Genomic DNA, 19950 nt, shown 5'->3' with positions numbered 1-19950 from the left:
AACATTTCTTTTTCTCTTATGAATAAACAAATAGTTCGGGGGCTGCGACCAATTTTTGTTCTATCTTGGTACAGCACTTAGCACACGGAGGGCCAGTCCGTGACTGGGGTTCCTAGGTTCTACCACAATACAAATAATAATAAATTAATAACTAAACAATACCAGCTCTTCCCACTGATGCTCAATCTAGCTGCAGTCAGCTGGCTACTTTTTTGCAGCCATTACAAAAGCAGTGGGCTAGGTGGAGACATTTGAAGCAGGAGAGGGCAGTATCTATTACAGATGAGCTCAGAGAAGGCATTCATGCCTAAGGGGCAGCATGAGAGGAAGCACTGGAACATTTGTGGGGGAAGCAGACAAATGTGTCCTCAAGAGCACAGCTCATTGGGCCCAATTCTTTGGTGTGTTCCATCCCCTTTGGCCTGCTGGATCTGGCCTGGTGAAAATCCCACCCACCATGGAGGAGCACTCAGATGGCATGTAGCCAGCATACACAGCACCTGCTGCACTCCTCTCCCAGCCCTGCTACAGAGAGCGGGGAGGGATCATGGTTAAAGAGTGTTGTGCTCCAGCTATCTCCATCTGGCACACAGGTTCTTAGGGGCCGTTGCTAGGTGTTGGATTTACAAGAACTGCTAGGGTGCTCTTACCTATGCCATGGCACGGATCCACACCAGCTCCTTGCCAGCACTCCCTCTCTGCCATGCCAAGCAGAAATTTGATACTGCAGAGAGTCTGGGACTGTGAGCAAAATGTGGACCTTTATTTAAACACAGAGTCGAAAAGGAAGAAGGGAGTCAGAAACTAAGGCAGAGTGAGCTTCTCTCCTTAATAGTTTAGTTGCTATTTCTGTGTTACAAACAATGGGTGGGGACAAATCAAAAGTAAAGCATACAATGGAGGGGAAATGCCTTTGTTATTTATTTATCAGGGGACTTTTGTCCAGATTCCTCAGTGTGTGTTAGAAAATCAATGTCTCTTGAGAACTGCTTCTTCCTGAGTCAAAAGATCTCTCTCAATTCTTCAACTCTCCTTAGCAGCAGCTGTAACCGCCCAGATTTTCAGGCATTACTTTAGTACCTACCTGTATGGTTTAAATAGAGACACTTGTTGTGTTCAATTTGGAAGGGGCTAGGGGTGTTGAGCTGAGTTGGTGCAGTTCCCATTGAGAGGCTAATTCTGATACTGATCCAAATTTCCTCCAAACAAGCACACATTGACTCTGGAAAAGTGGCCCACATGCTAGAAACCTGCTGTCACCTATATCTTCCCCAGGCTGATTATTCCAGCCAGGGCTGAGAGTCATTTGTGCAGGAAGGATACACAGGACCCACTGTTGGATCAAGGGGTGTAAACACTGAAAGATATGGCCAGGGACAGTCCTAGACTTAGTGGAGCCCTATAAGAATAACTCCTGTAGGGACCCATCTAGCCACTGAATGATGGGTGAAAAACAGCCAAGTTACTGAATGTTACCAATGTTTGGATGAAATTGTAGGCCACAAGCAAAGATAGCAGTGCCAGAGTGTAAAGAGAAAAGAGTAGGAGACAGAAAATGGAGCAGGAGTGGATGACCACCTGTGACATTTTATACCTTGGAGGAGCGTACTGTAATCCCCATAGTCCTCATTTTCATATAATCGTGATCTCACATATAAAGGATGCCTTGTAAGGTTATGATGTGCTGAAAGTCATTTCTCTATCCATATATGTGTATCATTAATACATATGACATTATGAGACTTGTTTTGTATGGTGGTCACTAAAGCATGCTGTAAGGTTGGGGAAATCAGCCAGACATTAGCGCCCAAGAGGCAACAGCAAGAAAAGTAACCAATGCCCGAGTGTCAAACTCATCAACAGCCATTGTCCAGCAAGGGAGCTACAAGGCAATGACTCACCTGCAAGAGGCCACACCAGGGGAACTGCTCAACCTTGCCTGGAGACTCAGCAGTGCCCCCCAGACATGCCTGAACTTGTGCTCCCCAAGAGTATAAAACAGACAGAGTGGACACATACTGGGCCCTTCTCCTTCCCCCACCTATGCTGCAAGCAACCAAGACACTGAGATGAAGACAAGACTGCAGCACAGGAGACTGGCCCAGTTTTAAGGAGCAAACCTGTATATTAAGGACTGCAATATCCAGTGGGGTGAGAAAAACTGCTTAATCTAGTTGCTGCCCAGTCTAATAGGGTTGAGAGTTTAGACTGCGTGCTTATATTTTATTTTATTTTGGTAACCACTCTGTCTTGTTATGCTTTGACTTATAATCACTTAAATTTTATCTTTGTAGTTAATAAATCTGTTTGCAAACCAAACGCACTGCTTCAGGTAGAATAAACAGTGTGTCAGAGACTCCCCTGGGAATAACAAGGGGTGCGTATCAATTTCTTTGTTAAATTGACAACTCATATAAGCTTGCAGCATCCAGCGGGCATAACTGGGCACTGCATGACGGAGGTTCCTAGGGTTGTGTCTGGGACCAGAGATATTGGCTAGTGTCATTCGGTTGCACAATCCAAGGAGCAACTTACATGCCAGAGGCTGTGCGTGAACAGGCCAGAAGTGGAGGTTCTCACTGCAGAGCAGAGTAAGGCTGGCTCCCAGAGTCAAGGATTGGAGTGACCTAGAAGATCACCGGTCCAGATAACACCAAAGGGGAACGTCACACCACCAAGCAAGGAAGAAAGATTATGATACAGGCAGGATACCAGATGAGTCAGAGAAATAGGAAGAAATCCACTGGAATCCCTTGTCTCTGTACCAAAGTAATGAGGAAAAGAAGCATGATCTACAGTGTCTGTCAAGAGCCCTTGCAAGACAAGAATAAAAGTGAAACCTTTAGATTTAGGCATGAGCAAATCATTAACTCATTCCAATCTCATTAGATGAAAGCAAAACTGGCCTCAAGCCTTAGTGAGATAAGGAAAACTTTGAGAATGTGCAGCTGGTTCTGGGATTTTAGAACATGACAGGACAAGGGAAAGGAACACTAAGGCTATGTCTACACTACAGCCTGTGTCAGCAAAACTTATGTCGCTCAGAGGTGTGAATATTCCACCCTCCTGGACGACATACATTACACCGACATCAGGGTTCGTGTGCACAGTGCAATGTCGGTGGCAGGCTACTGGGACAGCTGTGCCACGCCAGGTGTGCGATGAAGACACTCTATGCTGACGGAAGAGAGCTCTCCCACTGGCATAAAAAAATCACCACTGTGAGCAGTATAAGCTATGTCGGAGGGAGCAGCTCTGCTGCAACGCTGTACATATACACATGGCCTAATTAGAAAGATGGTGGTTACAAAAGACGGAGGGGATGTGGCAGGAGCTGGTTCAGCCTTTTTAAAGGAGAAATTGATGGAGGTGGCATGAATGAGCAGGAGCGGCAGAAGGTTCAAAAGTGGGGGAGTCACTGGCACTAAACTGTGACCCTGCCCCCTCACACCACCCCCTTCCCCTTGAGGCCCCACCCACCTCTTCCCCCCGAGACCCCGCTCTCACACTGCCCATTCCCCCAAGGCCCCGCTCCCATGCAGCCTCTCCCCCACAAGCCCCTGCCCTACGCTCACTCCTCTCTGCCCCTCCCTCTGTCACTTGCCCTTATGGTGGGTAAAAGTTTGTGTGGGAGGGGGATATGGCCCCCTGTCCCCCAAGTTCTGATGACAAACTGGGCTTTGAGCAGCCCTAGTTCAGATGAACAAGTAGATTCTATTTTTCAGCTATAACAGGGCCCTGAGGTCAAAGGGCGAGGACCTTTTGGGATATGTTAAATACTGGGCCCTTGGACAGTGGCCCTTTAAAGTATGGCATAAATCACCCAGTGCCTCAGAATTGAATTTAGATGCCTGAGTTTGAATTATCAGGTGTCCTTGTTTAATCACCCAGTTTATTGCCTCATGTGCTCTTATTCCTTAATCACATGTCCCTGTTCCCCTTCCGAAGTGAAGTGTCCTCATTGTGGACATTATGGGAGAAAAAAAATATAATAAAATGAGGTTTTATGCTGGAGAAAACAGTCACTCCTAGGTTTGAGAACAAGAGCAACATGTGCCTACTGGCTGCAAAAGTAAGGAAGTCCCGAGGGAGTCTCAGTTGGAAGGGAGTACAGCAAGACCAATAACCAGGGCTAATCTTGATTGTCCAGACAATTCTGTGGATTTGATAACAGAAGGAATCAGCGTTCAGTTTACTGAATAATGTCGACATACTATGTTTTTTGAAGAGCTGCACCTGGTGACCACAACTGTGTCAAGACAAAGAGCCAAGACCCAGTGGCTATCTACTTCACCAGCGGAACCACAGGGTCTCCAAAAATGGCTGAACACTCCCACAGTAGTTTCGGTCTGGGGTTTGCTCTATGTGGAAGGTCTGGCATTTAATTCCACTGTGTCGCTAAATGTTAAAGCTCTGAAATGTGAAAGAAACAAAAGGACTTCACATGTGGGATACAATCATGAGCCAAACTGCTGGGTTGTCACTCTATTGTATATGTAATTTCTTTGAAATCCTTAGTTAAACTGTGCCAGAAATCCTACTTGCCAACTAACCCATGACCAATAATATTTTTAATGGATGTGTAAAATATCATTAGTTTGATGTTATCATCAATATCATGAAAGGACAGGGAAGGAGGGTTTGTTTAAGCTGTTAAATTTTCACCTCAGTTTTATAAGGCCTATATTAAGCTAACACTGACATTTCTTAGTTCAATTGTACATTCACTTGTATTTTTCACCTCTGTATTCTACAGGTATTGTCTGGATTTGACGCCCTCAGACATCATATGCAATATGTCAGACACTGGCTGGATAAAGGCAGCCCTGGGGCATGTCTTTGCCCCCTGGCTTCGGGGTACATGTATTTTTTGTACACATCATGCCCCAGTTTGAGCCAACAGAGATCCTAAAGGTAAGAGTACAAAGCTCACAATGAGGATTTATTTACATTTCATCCTGTTTGCCAAGCAGACCACAAACATAGAGATTTATGGGATTAGTGTTTTAGAATGGTATAACCACAAGGGATTTGTCTTTTGAAAAGATGTAACTACTGTAGGTATTTTGCAGCATGACTTTTGAGGTATAGAATTCAGCCAGCTGCTTCCAATCACATGGCATGTAAATGTTTCACTATAATCTCTCCCCTCCTGAGCTTCTCTACTGTAGACACTTGTTTACAGAAACACCTTATAAGAGCAACATTTCCCGAAAACACTTTCCCTACTGTGAATTGTCGATATTCCCCATAACAGCAACAGCTGCTTAGAAGCAACATAGCAAAAGGGCACCACCATGTTGCTACTAATGAGTGTCTACTGTATGAAATTATATATTAGCTGGTTTAAATAAATACTTTCATTAAGTTGCTGTGATCATTGGAAAAGCAATACATTGAGGAGGAGAGATCAGCTTACTTCAGCAACTGATGATATCTAAACCTCCCACTCCACACCCAAGATAAATCCTACTATGCCATGCAAGAGGAAAAAGCCTACTTTATGAATGGCTGAAAGCAGCTCTGTGATGAGTCACTAAGTTTCTATTACATAATTTTGCCAGATCTCTAATTTCACCTCCCCTTTAGAGTTTTAATTGTTGGGTTGTTTTTAATTGGTACTCCAAGGGCTAAGTCCATAAAGGGATTTAGGCATAGCAATGCTTAGCTCTTAGTCACCCTGATGCCTATTGGAATTCACAGTCCAAACGTTCCTATACAATGGGGAGAGTTAGATCCCTAAGAATGAGATTCTCAAAAAACAACAAGCTGAGCAGAGAGTTGCCTACACTGGCCAGTAGGAAAGGGAGAGGGGCAGGGCCTTAACCAGATCAGCCCTCTGTCATGAAAAACCAGAGAGAGAAAGCCCACTAACTCCATTATAGCCAATAACTCAGCGGTTAGGAAACTTATCACCTGGGATGTGGGATGCCAGTTTTCAAATCCCTGCTCTGCCTGCTTTGGAGCCGGGACTTAAAGCCAGGTCTCCTAACTCCCAGGTGAGTGCCATAACTACTGGACTACTGGGGGACATCGCCCCCCAAAAGCTCACCCCCTGCTGTCTTTTCTGTGACTTCTGTGTGCATGCCTACTGGAACAGGCATGAGGGAGGTGGGGAATGCCCAGTTGGTCAATCCTGCCAGGGCTTAGGTGTGATCTAGGCCAGGGCACTGCGCAGCTCAGCATCATCAAGACTAGGGCAGTTTTGTGCATGTCCACTGGCAGAAACGTAGGCGCCTAAGGAATTTAGCACCTACAACGTTAGATTCAGCTGAGCAGAGTAGGGGAGTGGGGTGAGCTTCTCAGTGGCATGTTGGACTCGTGCCTAAATTGGCAGCTAGGCACCTAAGGCCCTGTGTGGAACTAGCCCTAAGTGCTTGACCTTGCAAGCATGTAGATGGAACACAGCAGGGCGCACTAGGGTTTTGTACTCGAGCACCAGAGTGAGTGGATATTACCCATTGATATAAGCAGGGTGAAGAGAGAGCCATAGTTCTTCTCCACGCTACCTGGAAGGAAATCCCTCCCTTCCTAATTTGCTAGTGGACTGGGTAAAAGATGCATGAGGAAGGGCTGGAGAATGGGCACACATGAGAAAACACAGGCTCGGCTGAGATCCTTATTTTGCTTATGAGGAACTGAGCTGTGCACTCCCTTCTGTAGCTTTACTAGGCAGCTACAGAGCAGCACTCTCAGTAATATAGGTTCAGGTTCCTTACACTCACTGTTCTGCTCATCACCCCATGCTCACGTACACCCAACACTCTGCTCTCCTGGTGCAGTAGCAAGCCCTTAATAGATATAACTGAGAGAATTCCAGGTATTTCTGTGGAGGCATTCAGAATATATGTAATAACAGTCCAAATAGGACCAAAGAAAATATTGACTTAAGCAAGGTGTTAGCCAGTCAATGACAATAAAGCTCCACTTTCAATTCACATGAAGTTATTACAGCATAAATTTTCAAAAGCAGCCTCTAATTTTGGGTACCTCCATTTTTGGGTGCCCAGTTTTAGTTTCCTATGGTGAAATTCTGGCCCCACAAAAGTCAATAACAAAACTCCAATTGACTTAAATAGGGCCAGGATTTCATCTCTGGAGACTGCCTTCATGTTTCAGTGAATGTCACAACACATTGACTCTTGTCTGACTGACATTTCACGAGCCAATATATTACTTCTTGGGCTTAATGTGCCCAGCAATTCAATGATCTCTGGTACGCCATTGAAAATTTAACATAACTAGAATTACTTCACTACAGGTACTCCAGCTCTGCACTGGTGTAACTGAGATCAGAGAGTGGCTGATAGCTGTGCATTATTACACTGCTGAAAAGGATACTTAGAGATGCTCAAAATATCCCAGGCCAATTTTTCTAACTTGATTTACAAACTTTCCATTTTTCTTTTCCCTTCAATTTGTTAGCCCCTGACTAGGTATCCAATAATCACTATCTGCAGTGCCCCCACAGCCTACTGCATGCATGTGCGGCATGATCTTACCAGGTACCTCAACCCTATTGACGGCATTAACATCATTCTGTTTCCATAAAAGTGCCCAGCCAGATATTTTGCTCATTAGTAATGAGCTCTACCAGTGACACCATATTGCAAGTTAAAACCACTGCAGTGGGAAACAATGCGCTGGAAGAAGTGAACCATGAAGAAGCACAGCACATTCAGTTAATAGTCAGCAGGGTGTAACAAAACAAGTACCAATTCCCCCCCAGTTACTGCCTGCAGCTGAGAGTGAATTTTGACCTGAAACATTAAAAAGGACAGTAAACAAAGAGGGAAAAATTCTCTTAGCTTTGCAGGGCTCCCATTGATGTAAGTGGCCAGTTGGTTCTGATAAAATAGGAACTGATCGAAATCCCTGCTGAAAAATTCAATCAGGACCTGAAACATACCCTTGGTAAAGTATCAAACTGTTTAGTTAACATTTTAAGGTCATTTTCACTTTAGCAATTGGCTGCACATCCTGGCTGTAGCCTTGGATGTGCTGAGACATAGCAGAGAAGGCAGTTCTTGTAGTATTACCGGCCGAACACAAGCAGGAAGCACTGAGGATGTGGGTTCATTATACTAATGTCCCTTTACAGCATGCTGGCAATATAAAGGGCTCTTAGTGTAACTGCAAATGAGGCTCTAGGGAAAAAGCCAGATCTCAAAAGATTTCAACTGTTTCGCAGAACTAGGAAATTTGCACAGATCAAAAAACTCCTCCAGACTCAGGGCCGTCCCTAGTGATGGTGCAGGGCCCAGGACAAATCAGCCTGTATGGGGCCCTCAACATTCTTTATACAAGTGAAATCTGGTGTTGAGAGGGATGATGGAGAGTCACACCAGTGCTGGGGCGGGGTGAGGGATGATGGAGAGTCACACCGTGCTGGGGGCGGTCCCAGAAAAGGGAAGGGTTCAGGGAGGAAGGGCAATGGATAGGGTCAGCCTGGCACTGGCGTTTTCCAGCAGTGCTAGGACACTTGCAGACGGTGTGGTGGTGGGCGAGCAAGAAAAATAAATACAACATGCGCTTCCTGCCGCTGAGAGCGGGCCTGACCCCTGCTGCCAGCGCCTGGCCCTCCAAACTGCTAACTCCATCCTGGTCTGGGCTGGCCCCCCAGGCACCCCTAACCCCACCTCCCAACCCCCCAGGCCGGTCTGGTGCCCCCCCGCATGACACATACGTACTGAAGCCCGGGGCCCCCCCAAAGCACGGGGCCTAAAGCAGTCACCCCAATTCGCCATACCCATGGGATGACTCTGTCCACACTGTTAGGTGCATATCTGAACTGAGCTGTTTGGGTCCATCCGTCTTTAGTAAATGTGAGAAGAAAAAAAACTCTGCACTCACCACCCCTGCTTTTGTTGGCTCCTCGGAGATGTCTTCCAAAAAGCAGCTCCGCTCTTCTTCCTTGGTGTGGATGTAATATGAGACTGCAGGGGCCAAATTCTGCACATTCCCCCCGTGAAGTCAATGCGTTTGCTATACAAGTGCAACTCTCATTGACTTTACTGAGAACTGCATGTGTATAAGTGAGGGACAGAATTGTGCCCAATGTGCATTGAAGTCAATGGGGTTGCAAGGGAGCAAGTGAAAGCAGGGTTTGTGCCCCAGAGAACCTGGGATGATCCTCACTGATTTTCTTTGTGTCTGTGAAGGTACAATTTGAAGATCCTGTAGTACTGTGAGACTGGAGGGGAGTCACAGAACCCTGAAGTGATGGCTTTGTGGAAAAGCCAGACAGGACTGGATATTTATGAAGGCAACGGACAGACAGAAGTCCTACATTCACATTAGCTCATGGATGTTGCATTTAAAATTAACAAGAGACTTTCTTACAGGGTTGGCTGCTTCCCAAGTACCCTCTTATGGTCAGAGGTCACTCTAAGGCACCCTGCGTCTGTTTCCCCTCTTGGTTCCTCCATAAACTCAAAACAACAACCCAGTGGTAGTTAAAATAATACCCTTCTGGGAGTCCAGGTTATTCAGTTCTCTAGGTACACACTGGTGCTCCAGGCCCAAGTCCAATTCAGTCTCTCTGTCTCTCTCCAGCCCTTCTTCCCAATACAAAGTTTCTCTCAGGCTCCAAGCCGGAGTTTGTCCTTCCAGGTGCCATCGAGGCTGTTAACCTGGCACAGGTGGACTGGAGCAGTTCCTTCCATAATCAGGGTTGGCTGGCCCCAGTCCACCAGCCCTTAAGGGGCAAGCCACGCTAGCCTCTTGTTAAATACTTACCCCTAATTTAAATTCATCATGCAGAAACCCACCATAATCACTACAGAGCAAATAGTAATTGACTGTGAAAGGCTTCATTATTTTGCTTTAAATTACAATGGAGACATTAAATGCAGCTTTTCATTGGTTGTAATGTAACCTCATAACATAAGATTTCACTGTGACTGGTCTTGCATTCTTTGTTGAGCCAAAACTCCCAATGAAGTCAATGGGAGTTTCGGGTAGCACAAAATGTGATATTTGGACCTTTTGATGTCATGGTGAGGAACTTGGTATAAGAACCAAAATAGAATAGAGACTGCCAATTAAAACATCTGGGCTGTTTGTTTATTTTTGTAACAGGGGATGATATGTACAAATATGAAAAGGATGAAAATTAAACCGGGGTCCATGGGACAAGCCCCCCGCTCCCGCTTATGATGTGCAGGTATGGTGGGCACCTTTCTGATTGGTTTTAGAGCGAATGAAAATATGGGGACGGTGTGGGAAAATGTGGGACGGTGCAAGTTTTGCTACAAAAGAATGGTATTTAGAGCTGTGGGTTGGGTTGTTTTGTTTTGTTTTTTAATCACAGCTCTTTGTTTAGAAAAGAAAATATACTAAACAACAGGCTGTTCTTGTAGATTATAGATAAAAACTGCAAAGTTCTGCCTCCTGGGAAAGAGGGTGACATTGCCATCAGAATAAATACCACGCAGCCGTTTTGTTTTTTCTCTCAATACGTGGTAAGCAAAGTGTTGTAAATTTACAAAAGACTGGATGAAGCCTGTAGGCTTACCCTGCCCACAGGACAGCATGTAGCTGCACCATCCCAGGAGAAGCATCAGCAAGGAAATGTGACTACTCTGCTGTCTTTTTGCTCTGGGGTGGGTGTGACAGGTTGTACCCCAGGCATGCAACCTGGAACTGGGGTACCACCGAGCCGTTTGACTCACCAGCCTGGGTTCCTTCTCACACTGTGCTGCTGTGACAAGCTGCAGACCGCTCCCGGTCCTACATTCCCACCAGCATTCACACAGGCAGGGACGCACCCCAGTTGCAGTTGCATGCAAGCTCTGGCCAGCCACTGCATGAAACAACACTAGAGAGGCTACAGCCAAAATATCCCCAGGTCCCCAGCCTAGGACCCCAGAGCTGTACCGTCCTGCCCTGGTCAAAAACCTGACCAGTTTCAATTTATTACCCAGTTCGCCCTTCCCTCAATGTGGAGAGGACAATGCACACCAGCCCTTATTAACTGAGCTGAGATTTTCCCAGACACTTCACTCAAAAATCCACTGGTTAAGAGAAAACATAAAACAAGTTTATTAACTATGGAAATATAGATTTCAGTGATTATAAGTGATAGCAAACAGATCAAAGCAGATTACCTAGGAAATTAAACAAAAACGCAAACAAAGCCTAATATACTAGACAGAATTTGAATCGGCAATATCTCACCCTGACTGATGATACAAGCAGTCCACCAAGTTTCCATACGTAGGCTAGGAATCCCTTTAGGCTGGGACCAGCACTTCCCCCAGTTAAGTCTTTGTTCCTCAGGTGTTCTCTTGTGTGGGAAATGAGGCCAAGAGATTATGTCACTCCACATCTTTTATAGTCTCTCTATATGGCGGGAACCCCTTTGTTTCATAGAATCATAGAACCATATAATAGAATCATAGAATATCAGGGTTGGAAGGGACCTCAGGAGGTCATCTAGTCCAACCCCCTGCTCAAAGCAGGACCAACCCCAACTAATTCTTTGTCAAGCGAGGCCTTAAAAACCTATAAGTATGGAGATTCCACCACCTCCCTAGGCAACCCATTCCACTGCTTTACCACCCTCCTAGTGAAACAGTTTTTCCTAATATCCAACCTAGACCCACCCCCCCACTGCAACTTCAGACCATTGCTCCTTGTTCTGTCATCTGCCACCACTGAGAACAGCTGAGCTCCATCCTCTTTGGAACCCCCCCCCCCCTTCAGGTAGTTGAAGGCTGCTATCAAATCCCCCCTCACTCTTCTCTTCTGCAGACTAAATAAGCCCACATCCCTAGCCAGGTTCCCAGCCCAGTTTGTGGAAAAATACAGGCACCAAAATGGAATTTAGTATCATGTGATCTGGTCACATGCCCTTGCATGCTCCCAATGAGTCATAGCAGGTGTAGCCACATTTGAAATACAGGTAGTCAATATTCATAACTTCAGATACAAAAATGATACATGCATAGAAATAGGATACTCATATTCAGCAAATCATAACTTTTTCATAGACACCTCACATGACATATCTTGTGCAAGATGCATCATGATCATGTCATAATCGTACCACTATGATGAATATGGGGTGTGGTGTCACAGTGGGATTATGAACAACACCCCTTTGCAAGTAAGTTGCAAAACCTCTTTTCAGGGTGCAGCTCACTGGCTGGTGCACAGAACCATGACTCCAGACGTTCCTTGCCCTTGCTCATTCACTTGCTTGTGGGTGGGAGTATTGAGTAAACAGTTCTTACTTTCCCACTATGCCCCAGCCATGATTCAGGTAACCCTAATACAGCCATGACAGGAGGTGGCAGGAGCTGCATCAGGGCTAGTCAAAATCTAGCCCAAAAACTTTGATACATATTGAACGTAATGAGAAATACAAAGCATATCTCCTGCAGCACAGCCTTATGTGTCCATATTCTACCAGCAAAGAGTAAATGACATATTAAATAATGGCTGATGAACTAAACTAAATGACAAAGTTCATATCTAAATTTCCCCCAAGTTTGTGGATCATTCAGATCTGGGTTCTTGTCTATGCCCATCACTAACAATGAAAATCCCGGTCTTGAAATATTGAATTAAAAGTGTTTAGCATGCAAAGAAGGGTGAAATGGGTAGGAGACAGCTATAACCTAATTCATATTTCTGTAACTTGAACTATTCCTCAGACACTGAAAGAGGGTGTATTCACAAATACCACAATATGCAAGACAAGAGGAGTGGCTGACTCAGGTGCCTGGTAACTGAATAATGACTCTTTGAAGTCTAAATTGCCCATTCAAATCCAACCCTTACATTGGGGACAGTATAGCTGTAGAAATGGGAGAACCAGGAGTTGGGAAACTTGGGTTCTCTCCCTGTCTCTGTCACTGACCGGCTGTGTGACTTTGGATTCTATTCCTGGCTCTATTATTCATTTTCCCTCCCTGAAAAAATAGCCATCAGCTCAAATCTGAAGACCTGAAAGTGCTTATTTCTAAGTGCAAGTGGTGTTGTTTGATGAGCTGCGGATGCACCCGAAGAACCCAGGGGCCGGTAGCCACAGAGGTGAATTTCAACTAGAGCAGGAGCTTAATTCATCAGCAATTGCAAAATTTTCATTATTTCATGGTTGTTAGGATGATCCAGGAAAAACTGCTGCAATATTACGTGGGATTTTTTATATCGCTGGGGACAGAGGGACTGTGGATGAAGATGGATACTTGTGGTTTGTAGGAAGAGTGGAAGATATCGTCTCCGCTGGGTTTGTAAGTTAAAACTTTCTTCTTGTATTTCAAGAAAATACAAACTAGGGGAGAGTTTGTTAATGAAAGAGCTGCACATATTTAATCTACTAAACACCTCATTTTTCCTCTCCTAGGTATCGTATTGGACTGTTTGAAGTAGAAAGTGCCTTGATCGAGCACCTGGCAGTAGCAGAAGCAGCTGTTGTCAACAGCCCAGACCCACTCAGAGGAGAGGTAATATTATAGTCAATAATAATTATATCTTGCATTTATAAACCACCTTTCAGCTTAAAGGATACCAAACTTAGGATCTGATTCTCTAGTTCATATGCAAAACTCTAACTGACTTCAATAGTTTTGCCTGCACTGAGGCTGCAGGGCCAGGCCATTAGATGGGTACACCTTTAGGTTCAGCCTTGAATATGGGCTGGTCCTTAGGTTCACTAACTAAGGATTTCCTCCTTGTCTCCTTTGACCCTAGGGTAGGTTGAGTAATTTACTATACTCCTTTTTCTCCTACCACTAAAATGCAGCGACCTCTAGAATAATAAACAGCAGTTGTTGGAACAGGGCACAGCAATACCATGCAAAACATTTTAGGGCAGGAATATGGATGTACAGCCTGCTTCTGACTGCATGAATCCAGAATAACTTCATGGAATTCACAGAATTACTCAGATGTAACTGGGAGCAGAATCTGGCTATGAAAATATGCTATATATCCTACACCTGTGGAAAGGTCTGGAAAGGTTAAACATCAAGGGTGGAATTCACAAAGGAATTTAAGCACCTAACTCACTGATTTCAATGGGAATTAGGCATATAAATATCTTTGTGACTCCCACCCCAAGTATGTTCACTTTAACAAGTGGAATAATACAGGCTAAGTAAGAAAGCACATCCCATTAAGTAAAAGGATATCTTGGACCATTGTGAAGCTACACTTTGATACACTTGCTGCAGCTCTTCCCCTTGAATTTAATAATAAGAAGACATCCTGGAATCTACCACTTTAAAAAAAACCCCACACTACAGCATTTCTACAAACTCAGGACCAGATTTTGAAACCCTTGCTCAGGTTGCTTGTAACCTGACTACTCCTGCAGTAACGGTCTAAGTATATAAAGAATGTGGTCCTAGTTTTAAATATGATTACACTCAAGGTTTTTGTTATCCCATATTTCTTGTTGTGCGATTAAATTAACTTGTTCCCAATTAACTCTGTTGTTTGCTGGTTTATATTTTAATTAATGTTGCAATTTTAATTGATTTTACTTCGTAGGTGGTGAAAGCTTTTGTGGTCTTGTCTCCTGCCTTTACGTCACATTAACTTCTGAGCTGCAAGTTCATGTCAAGAATGTTACTGCTCCATACAAGTATTCCAGAAAGGCAAGTAATGAAAAGTGGATTGAGAAACCCTGTTCTAACCAAGGAAGGGCTGAAGCTACAAAAATTAGCTCTAGATCAGTACCACAGAAATATTTTATGACCAAAAGAAAGCCTAGTAGTATATATGACATAGTAAATATAACAAATATACTGAATATTTCCCATTATATATTTTAAATTATAACATATTTAATGTTTGGAAAATATTGCATATGAATAAAATGATCACCGCATTTTAAATAATTTAAAATAAACAGTGTCACAGTAACTGCTGCTTCATGTCAAAAATATGCTAATATATTACATCTGGTCATTTTACTTGGTGTTGTGTTTTGTTTTTATTGGATGGAATTTGTCCAACAACTGCCAAAGACAATCACTGGGTAAATCAGAAGGAATGAACTAAAAAACAAAGAGTGGGGACAAATGTAATGTTGTTTGGGAGTATGGAAACATAATTTCTTTTTTTTCTTTCCCCCCATATTCCCATAGGTAACATCTTGCTGTTATGTCTTGATAAATACTATCATGATGCTTATCGATATCAATATACTCGCTAATTAGATAGTGAATATTTGTTATACTGCACAAAGTTCAGTGTGTGCTAGCAACTTAAAAACTCATCTTATTTTCAAATTCTAATACACGTTTATAACTAGTTAAGAAAAATAAGCATTTTAGGGAAGAGATGGGAATTGTGAGAAGGCAAGAGTGCTTTAGAAAAATTGAAAAAATGCATTTATCTTAAGAAAACAGTGCAGACAATAGCTCGAGTAAGAGACTGGTTGACTCAACATATGGATAACTTATTATGCAAGTTTCTTTTTGAAAAGCTTACATTTTGTTTCCCCTAAGATACATCTAACCAAGCTATAGGGGGTTTAGATGTAAGCATTCTGAAAACGTTAGTGGGAAATGAGTAGGTGGGCTCACTTCAGGCAGCCATATCAATCTCCATACCACCAACAGACACCAGCCAATTGGTACTTTAGTCTCCAGCCACACTCATGGCTCTTTCCCTTACACATGAGACTTGGATCATGCTGACACTACTGGTTCTGGTCCAAATGCACAAAACTATGGATGTGCTCATATGCTGGAAGGTTCATCCTGCCAGTACTAAAACATCCTTAGAATTTCTAAATATTGTAGTTGACAATTTCCTAACTCACAAAGCATTGCAACCAACACAGGGGAATTCTATATTAGACTTAGTCCTGACAGATTAACAGGAACTGATCACAGAACTAATGTTAGGTACAAGTGATCATGACTTGAACACATTTACAATGTACAAACAGAATCAAGTCCAGACCAGTAGTGTATACACAGCGTGCTTGACAAGGGCCAGTTTCACAAAGCTGAAAACAATTATGAGCTAAATCAGTTGGGAGGACAACTTTAATCAGACACATGTAAATGCAATTGGGAATTGTTTAAGAACACTTTACTAGATGTTCAAAAAGCCACAATCCCCAAGGAAGGCTGGATTGGTTAAAAAAAACCCTACAACAACCTGGGTTTAGAGGGGAAGTAGAGGCAGCTATAATATAAACACAAAAGGGGAACTTGGTAATATAAATCAAAAGCTAGGAATTATAGAAAATTGATAAGGAAAGCAAAGGAACTCAAGGAGAAATCTAGGGCTAGCAACGTTAACAACAATAAGGAGGAGGTGGTTTTTTTTAAGTAAACAAAAAGAATCCTGACAATGGATTCTTTATGAGATGGCAATGGTAGAATTATCAACAATAATACAGAACAGGTAGAAGAAGCTTATTTCTACCAGCTTAGGTTAAAAACTTCCCCAAGGCACAAATTCTTCCTTGTCCTTGGAACGGTATCGCTGCCACCACCAAATGAGTTAGACAAAGATTTAGGAAAAGGACCACTTGGAGTTCCTGTTTCCCCAAAATATCCCCCCAAGCTCCTTCACCCCCTTTCCTGGCAAGGCTTGAGAGTAAACAAGGTGAGCACAGACCAGACCCTTGGGTTTTTAGGACACTAAAAACCCCAATCAGAGTCTTAAAAACATAACTTCTATTATAAATAAAAAAAAGTAAAAGAAACACCTCTGTAAAATCAGGATGGAAGATAATTTTACAGGGTAATAAGATTTAAAAACAGAGGATTCCCCTCTAAGCAAAACTTTAAAGTTACAAAGAAACAGGAATAAACCTTCCTCTTAGCATAGGGCGAATTCACAAGCTAAATCAAAACATACTCTAATACATTTCCTTGCTATTACTTACTATTTCTGTAATTTTAGATGTATCATTCAGTAGAAGCTGGATTACTTGCTTGCTCTCTCTGTCTCCGGAGAGAGCAACAAAAGCCCAAACAAAAACCTTCCCCCCCACACCAGATTTGAAAATATCTTCTTTCCCCATTGGTCTGTCTGGTCAGGTGCCAACTAGGTTAATGGAACTGATTAACGCTTTACAGGTAAAGGAGGGATTTTATGCTACCCTTAGCTGTATGTTTATAACACCTTCCAAGGGGAGCAGCGGGGGGCAAAAAAAAAAAAAAAAAACCAACAAAAACCTAATTGGCTTCAAGACTGAGCTTGGTAAATGTACAGAGGGAATGGTACAATGAGACAATGGCATGTGTCCCATCTACAGCTACTAATAGTGAATATCACCAATGGCTGGTGGTGAGATGCTAGATCAGGAAGGGTCTGAGTTACTACAGAGAATTCTTTCCCAGGTGTTTGGTTGGTGGGTCTTGCCCACATGCTCCGGGTATAACTGATCCCCATATTTGGGGTCAAGAAGGAATTTTTCCATGAGTCAGATTGGCAGAGCCTATGTGGGGATTTTCACCTTCCTCTGTGACAGCTTGGCATCCCCATATTCACCACTGTAATATTATATGTTTGGTACAAAGTATGCCTTGTGAGGTATCATTCTAAAAGTCCTGAGCTGCTAAACATTAATAGCTTGTTGGATTGTGTGTGCTGTCATTGTATGTGAAGTCATGAAGTTTTGCTATGTATATGTCACTGAAAGATGCTGTGAAGTTGGAAACACCCACAACTAGCCTTTCAGGTACAACAATGAAGAAGCTAGACAGTGCTAATGGCCCATCAATAAGGACAATGGACCATGGAAAAGGTTTGGCCTCACCTGGGAATATTTCAGCCAGCCTATGAATAATGGCTGCTGTGACTCAGCGATACCGAACTCCATTTTGGTACCTGTACTTTTCCATGAACTGGGCTGGATGCCTGGCTTGGAACAAAGGGGTTCTTGCCATATGGAAAAACTATGTAAGGGGGAAGTGACTTCATGACTGGAAACAACACCAGAGGAACAAAGACTGAACTGGGGAGAGGGTCCCAGGTGGGAAAGAAGCCCTGCCTGTGTAAGGAAGCTAAAACTTGCTTATCTCATCAGTCAGGATGAGCTACTGCTGATTCAAATCCTATCTGGGATTGCAATTTTGTTTAATTTCCTAGATAACCTGCTTTGATCTGTTTGCTATCACTTATCGCTTAAAATATATGTCTGGGTATGTCTTCACTACCCACCAGATTGGCAGGCAGCTATTGATCCAGCGGGGATTGATTTATTGCATCTAGTCTAGACGCGATAAATCGACCCCCAAGCACTCTCCCATCAACTCCTGTACTCCAGTGCCACGAGAGGCACAGGCGGAGTCGATGGGGGAGCAGCAGCAGTCGACTCATCATGGTGGAGACACCACAGTAAGTCAATCCAAGTACGTCAACTTCAGCTACGTTATTCACGTAGCTGAAGTTGCATAACTTAGATTGATTCCCCCCCACAGTGTAGACCACTGCTAAGTAGTTAATAAACTTGTTTTATCTTAACTAGCATGTTATTGAATGAAGCGTTAGAGAATCTTAGCTCTGGTAACAAAGGCTGTTGTATATCTTCCCCACATCGACGGGGAAGCAGACTATTGAATGAGCTTGCAGCATACAGACCCCTATGCAGTGTACGATGGTATAATTCTGGGTTTATACTTCAGTAGGGGTGCAAGGCTGAGGAGCTGGGAAATTGGCTGGTGCCTCTATTGTTGGTCCATGAGTGACTTAGGTAAAGCACTCAGTTGGGTGTGTGGCAGCACCTGCTGTTGTGTTGGGTGATAACAGGGCCCGGAGAAGGCTGGCTCTGAATCACCAGCAGAGCCGTGTGTGAGAGGACAGCCTAGCTGAATGGTTTGGGGGCACAGCAGTTCCAATAGCTTCCATGCTTCACTCCGGGGGTGACAACCCGTCACAGTCTGCATGGATCATTTGCTGGCTTAAACTAGAGTAAAGGGTGGTTTCTCTGTAATCTGAAGTCTTTAAATCATGATTTGAGGACTTCAGTAACTCTGTGAGAGGTTATGGATCTATTACAGAAGTGGGTGGGGAGGTTCTGTGGCCTGGAATGCCCAGGTGGGCAGATTAGTCAAAAGGACTAATGTGATCCATAGATGCACAAATTGGGCAATCTTAAGTAGGAGTGGAGAGGTTATTTTACCTCTATATTTGGCACTACTGTAACTGCTCCTGGAGTACTGTATCCCGTTCCAGTGTCCACAATTCAAGAAGGATTTTGATAAACTGGAGAAAATTGTGCCACAAAAATGATTAAAGATTTAGAAAACATGCCTTGTAGTGACAGACTCAAGGAGCTCACTCTATGTAGCAAACAAAAGATTAAGGGGTGACTTGACTGAAGTCTCTAAGTATCTAAATTGGGAACAAATATTTAGTAATGGGCCTCCCACAGTAAAACAATCCCCATTCAATTTATCAGATAAAGGTATAACACAATCCAATAGCTAGAAGTTGAAGCTAGACAGGTTCAGACTGGAAATAAGGCATACAGTTTGCAAAGTGAGAGCAACTAACCCCTGGAACAATTTACCAAGGGTTATGGTAGGTTCTCCATTAAATTTTTAAATCAAGATTGGATGTTTTTCTAAAAGATCTGCTCTAGGAATTATTTTGGAGAAGTTCTATGACCTGGTATACAGGAGATCAGACTGGATGATCACAACGGTTCCTTCAGGCCTCGGAATCTATATTCGCATATCAAAAGAACAGCACTGGTTGTGAGAAAGCAGAACTTAAGTCAGTGGGCGGGGGGGGAACACAGGAGTACGGAAGCATTTTTTTTTTAATTTTCACACTTAAAACAGTTTTACAAACACTAGAGATCATAAAACAAAACCCTTAAGAGGCTCAACCCTGTCCTTTTCATTAAATCACAGTCAAGCCAGCTGGTGTTATTTGGAGCAAGTGCTTTTCCATTAGTGACACCTATAGGTTTAAGTTGTAAGTGTATCATGAAACACCTAAGCCATACACTTGTACAAAAACTGTAAG

The 19950-nt window shown here is 43.4% G+C and overlaps 1 pseudogene; it reads left to right on the top strand.

Moving 5' to 3' along the window:
• Nucleotides 1–657: 657 nt before the first annotated feature.
• Nucleotides 658–15038, top strand: LOC144271411 (acyl-coenzyme A synthetase ACSM4, mitochondrial-like; annotated as a pseudogene).
• The last annotated feature ends 4912 nt before the right edge of the window (nucleotides 15039–19950 follow it).

Source organism: Eretmochelys imbricata, chromosome 10, assembly GCF_965152235.1.
Source record: "Eretmochelys imbricata isolate rEreImb1 chromosome 10, rEreImb1.hap1, whole genome shotgun sequence".
NCBI classification, from domain to species: Eukaryota; Metazoa; Chordata; order Testudines; family Cheloniidae; genus Eretmochelys; species Eretmochelys imbricata.
Note: the sequence above shows the minus strand (reverse complement) of the source record. Positions and strands in the feature narration are given on the sequence as shown.